Source organism: Oncorhynchus clarkii, chromosome 12 (genome assembly GCF_045791955.1).
Source record: "Oncorhynchus clarkii lewisi isolate Uvic-CL-2024 chromosome 12, UVic_Ocla_1.0, whole genome shotgun sequence".
NCBI lineage: Eukaryota > Metazoa > Chordata > Actinopteri > Salmoniformes > Salmonidae > Oncorhynchus > Oncorhynchus clarkii.
Window position 1 is genome coordinate 16,398,554 of NC_092158.1, and position 5,862 is coordinate 16,404,415.

Here is a 5,862-nt window from a genome sequence, read left to right on the forward strand (position 1 = left end):
CATGTCAAAAATGTTATAAATGGATTTGCATTTTAAAGTCTTTGACTTTACTCAAAGACAGTGGCATGTTGTTAGTACATTTTGAAAAAAGTAAGGGGCCTAGACAGCTGTCCTGGGGAATGTCTGGAATTCCTGATTATACCTGGATTATGTTGGAGAGGCTTCCATTAAACAACACCCTCTGTGTTCTGTTAGACAGGTAACTCTTTATCCACAATATAGCATGGGGTGTAAAGCCATAACACATACATTTTTCAAGCAGCAGACTATGATCAATAATGCCAAATGCCGCACTGAAGTCTAACAGAACAGCCCCCACAATCTTTTTATTATCAATTTCTGTCAGCCAATCATCAGTCATTTGTGTAAGTTGAATGTCCTTCCCTATAAGGACATTCTGAAAGTCTGTTGGAAATTGGTTTACTGTAAAATAGCATTGTATCTGGTCAAACTATTTTTTCCAAAAGTTTCCAAAGGGTCGTTAACAGGCTGATTGGTCGGCTATTTGAGCCAGTATGTAACGAGTGCGCTGAGAGTCGGCAAGTAAGTTCAGGGAGAGGGTGTTTAATAAATAAAATAAACAATGAACACGAAATGCAAACAACGCACTGACATAAAACAGAGTCAATAACACCTGAGGAAAGAACCAAGGGGAGTAACAGATATCGGGAAGATAATCAAGGAGGTGATGGAGTCCAGGTGAGTGTCATGAAGTGCAGGTGCGCGAGACGATGGTTACTGGTGTGAGAAATAATCAGTAGCCTGATGACCTAGAGGCCAGAGAGGGAGTATACGTGACACAGTAAAGGGGGCTTTACTATTCTTAGGTGGCGGAATGACTTTTGCTTCCCTCCAGGCCTGAGGGAACACACTTTCTAGTAGGCTTAAATGTAAGATAAAGCAAATAGGAGTGGCAATATCGTCCTCTATTATCCTCAGTAATTTTCCATCCAAGTTGTCAGACCCCGGTGGCTTGTCATTGTTGATAGACAACAACAAAAAATCACCTCTTCCACACTCACTTTACAGAATTCAAAATTACAATGCTTGTCTTTCACAATTTGGTCAGATAAACTTTGTTGCTGGCATGTCATGCCTAAATTTGCTAATCTTGCCAATGAAAATAATCATTAAAGTAGTTGGCAATATCAGTGGGTTTTGTGATGAATGAGCCCTCTGATTCAATGAATGATGGAGTCGAGTTTGCCTTTTTGGCTAAAATGTCATTTAAGGTGCTCCAACGATTATTACTATCATTCTTTATACCATTTTTCTTTCTTTCATAGTATAGTTTCTTCTTCTTTTTATTCTGTTTAGTCACATGATTTCTCAATTTGCAGTATGCTTGCCAATAGGTTCTGCTGCCAGACTTAACCTACCTTTTGCCTTAGCCCTCTCAACCATACAATATTTCAATTCCTCATCAATCAAGTCAAATTTGATTTGTCACATGCTCCGAATATAACAGTGAAATGCTTACTTACAAGCCCTTAACCAACAGAAAATTCAAGGTGATTTAACAGTTTTTACAGTCATTTTCTTATTGGGTGCATGCTTCTTAGTAACTGGAATAAGCATTTTCATAAATGTGTCAAGTGCAGCATCTGATTGCTCCTCATTACACACCATAGACCAACAAATATTATTTATCTCATCAACATAAGAGTCACTGCAAAACTTATTGTATGACCTCTTATACACTATATTAGACCCAGCCTTTATAACTTTGGTTTTCCTAGTTATAGCTACTATATTGTAATCATCACATCCAATGGATTTGGATACTACTTTAAAGCAGATTTATGCCGCATTAGTAAAGACGTGATCAATACATGTTGATGATTTCATTCCTGTACTGTTTGTAACTACCCTGGTAGGTTGACCAATAACCTGAACCAGGTTGTAGATACTGGTTACAGTTTGAAGCTTTTTCTTGAGTGGGCAGCTTGGTGAATGTCAGTCAATATTGAAATCACGTAGAAAATAAACTTCTCTGTTGATATCACACATAGTTGAAGTTGGAAGTTTACATACACCTTGGCCAAATACATTTAAACTCCATTTTCACAATTCCTGACATTTAATCTTAGTAAAAATTCCCTGTCTTAGGTCAGTTAGGATCACCACTTTATTTTAAGGATGTGAAATGTCAGAGAGAATGATTTATTTCAGCTTGTATTTTTTTCATCACATTCCCAGTTGGTCAGAAGTTTACATACACTCAATTAGTATTTGGTAGCATTGCCTTTAAATTGTTTAACTTGGGTCAAACGTTTCAGGCAGCTTCCCACTAACTTCCCACAATAAGTTGGGTGAATTTGGCCCTGACAGAGCTGGTGTAACTGAGTCAGGTTTGTAGGCCTCCTTGCTCACACATGCTTTTTCAGTTCTGCCCACAAATTTTCTACAGGATTGAGGTCAGGGTTTTGTGATGGCCATTCCAATACCTTCACGTTGTTGTCCTTAAGCCATTTTGCCACAACTTTGGAAGTATGCTTGGGGTCATTGTCCATCTGGGAGACCCATTTGCGATCAAGCTTTAACTTCCTGACTGATGTCTTGAGATGTTGCTTCAATATATCCTCATAATTTTCCACCCTCATGATGCCATCTATTTTGTGAAGTGCACCAGTCCCTCCTGCAGCAAATCACCCCCACACATGATGCTGCCACCCCCGTGCTTCACGGTTGGGATGGTGTTCTTCGGCTTGTAAGCCTCCCCCTTTTCCATCAAACATAATGATGGTCATTATGGCCAAACAGTTCTATTTTTGTTTCATCAGACCAGAGGACATTTCTCCAAAAAGCACGACATTGGTCCCCATGTGCAGTTGCAAACCGTAGTCTGGCTTTTATATAGCGGTTTTGGAGCAGTGGCTTCTTCCATGCTGAGCGGCCTTTCAGGTTATGTTGATATAGGACTCATTTTACTGTGGATATAGATACTTTTGTACCTGTTTCCTCCAGCATCTTCACAAGGTCCTTTGCTGTTGTTTCTGGAGGGAAATGCTGTAGGAATGCTCAACCAGTATCGCTCATTCAGCCGACAGAAACTTTCAACCGGTTTTCCCAATTAAGCTACTAGTCGGAGTCTGGGGCCGAGCCTTCACTTGTCTCTACTCCTCCCGTTACGGGGTCTGAGACGCCGAAGCTTCCCACCATTAGCTCTTACAAATTGGCGACTCCATTACCTGCAGTATTAGACTTAAAACGAATCATCCAGCGATCATACACTGTTTACCAGGGGGCAGGGCTACCGACGTTAAGGCTAATCTGAAGATGGTGCTGGCTAAAGCTAAAACAGGTGAGTGTAGAGAGTATAGAGATATTGTTATCCACGTCGGCACCAACGATGTTAGGATGAAACAGTCAGAGGTCACCAAGTGCAACATGGCTTCAGCGTGTAAATCCGTGTCGGCATCGAGTAATTGTCTCTGGCCCCCTCCCAGTTCGGGGAGTGATGAGCTCTACAGCAGAGTCTCACAACTCAATCGCTGGTTGAAAACTGTTTTCTGTCCCTCCCAAAAGATAGAATTTGTAGATAATTGGCCCTCTTTCTGGGACTCACCCACAAACAGGACCAAGCCTGGTCTGCTGAGGAGTGACGGGACTTCATTCTAGCTGGAGGGGTGCTCTCATCTTATCTGCCAACATAGACAGGGCTCTAACTCCTCTAGCTCCACAATGAAATAGGGTGCAGGCCAGGCAGCAGGCTGTTAGCCAGCCTGCCAGCTTAGTAGAGTCTGCCACTAGCACCATCAGTGTAGTCAGCTCAGCTATCCCCATTGAGACCGTGTCTGTGCCTCGACCTGGGTTGGGCAAAACTAAACATGGTGGTGTTTGCCTTAGCAATCTCACTAGGATAAAGACCTCCTCCATTCCTGTCATTATTGAAAGAGATCGTGATACCTCACATCTCAAAATAGGGCTACTTAATGTTAGATCCCTTACTTCAAAGGCAATTATAGTCAATGAATTAATCACTGATCATAATCTTGATGTGATTGGCCTGACTGAAACATGGCTTAAGCCTGATGAATTTACTGTGTTAAATGAGGCCTCACCTCCTCGTTACACTAGTGACCATATCCTACGTGCATCCCGCAAAGGCGGAGGTGTTGCTAACATTTACGATAGTAAATTTCAATTTACAAAAAAAAAATGACGTTTTCGTCTTTTGAGCTTCTAGTCATGAAATCTATGCAGCCTATTCAATCACCTTTTATAGCTACTGTTTACAGGCCTCCTGGGCCATATACAGCATTCCTCATTGAGTTCCCTGAATTCCTATCGGACCTTGTATTCATAGCAGATAATATTCTAATTTTTGGTGACTTTAATATTCACATGGAAAAGTCGACAGACCCACTCCAAAAGGCTTTCGGAGCCATCATCGACTCAGTGGGTTTTGTCCAACATGTCTCTGGACGTACTCACTGTCACAGTCATACTCTGGACCTAGTTTTGTCCCATGGAATAAATGTTGTGGATCTCAATGTTTTTCCTCATAATCCTGGACTATCAGACCACCATTGTATTACGTTTGCAATTGCAACAAATAATCTGCTCAGACCCCAACCAAGGAGCATTAAAAGTCGTGCTATGAATTCACAGACAACACAAAGATTCCTTGATGCCCTTCCAGACTCCCTCTGCCTACCCAAGGACGTCAGAGGACAAAAATCAGTTAACCACCTAACTGAGGAACTCAATTTAACCTTGCGCAATACCTTAGATGCAGTTGCACCCCTAAAAACTAAAAACATTTGTCATAAGAAACTAGATCCCTGGTATACAGAAAATACCCGAGCTCTGAAGCAAGCTTCCAGAAAATTGGAACGGAAATGGCACCACACCAAACTGGAAGTCTTCCGACTAGCTTGGAAAGACAGTACCGTGCAGTATCGAAGAGCCCTTACAGCTGCTCGATCATCCTATTTTTCCAACTTAATGTAGGAAAATAAGAACTTTTCTAAATTTATTTTTGATACTGTCGCAAAGCTAACTAAAAAGCAGCATTCCCCAAGAGAGGATGGCTTTCACTTCAGCAGTAATAAATTAATGAACTTCTTTGAGGAAAAGATCATGATCATTAGAAAGCAAATTACAGACTCCTCTTTAAATCTGCGTATTCCTTCAAAGCTCAGTTGTCCTGAGTCTGCACAACTCTGCCAGGACCTAGGATCAAGAGAGACACTGAAGTGTTTTAGTACTATACTGTATCTATTGGCACAATGATGAAAATAATCATGGTCTCTAAACCTTCAAGCTGCATACTGGACCCTATTCCAACTAAACTACTGAAAGAGCTGCTTCCTGTGCATGGCCCTCCTATGTTGGACATAATAAACGTCTCTCTATCCACCGGATGTGTACCAAACTCACTAAAAGTGGCAGTAATAAAGCCTCTCTTGAAAAGCCAAACCTTGACCCAGAAAATATAAAAAACTATCGGCCTATATCAAATCTTCCATTCCTCTCAAAATGTTTAGAAAAGGCTGTTGCGCAGCAACTCACCGCCTTCCTGAAGACAAACAATGTATACGAAATGCTTCAGTCTGGTTTTAGACCCCATCATAGCACTGAGACTGCACTTGTGAAGGTGGTAAATTACCATTTAATGGCATCAGACCGAGGCTCTGCATCTATCCTCATGCTCCTTGATCTTAGTGCTGCTTTTGATACCATTGATCACCACATTCTTTTGGAGAGATTGGAAACCCAAATTTGTATATACGGACAAGTTCTGGCCTGGTTTAGATCTTATCTGTCGAAAAGATATCAGTTTGTCTCTTTGAATGTTTTGTCCTCTGACTCTAACTCTTGGGGATGTCATTAGAAAACATAATGTTAACTTTGTTA

General features: G+C 41.2%; 1 pseudogene; it reads left to right on the forward strand.

The window, feature by feature from the left end:
* The first annotated feature begins 3,934 nt into the window (after positions 1-3,934).
* On the forward strand, positions 3,935-5,016 carry LOC139421831 (uncharacterized; annotated as a pseudogene).
* Positions 5,017-5,862: the final 846 nt, after the last annotated feature.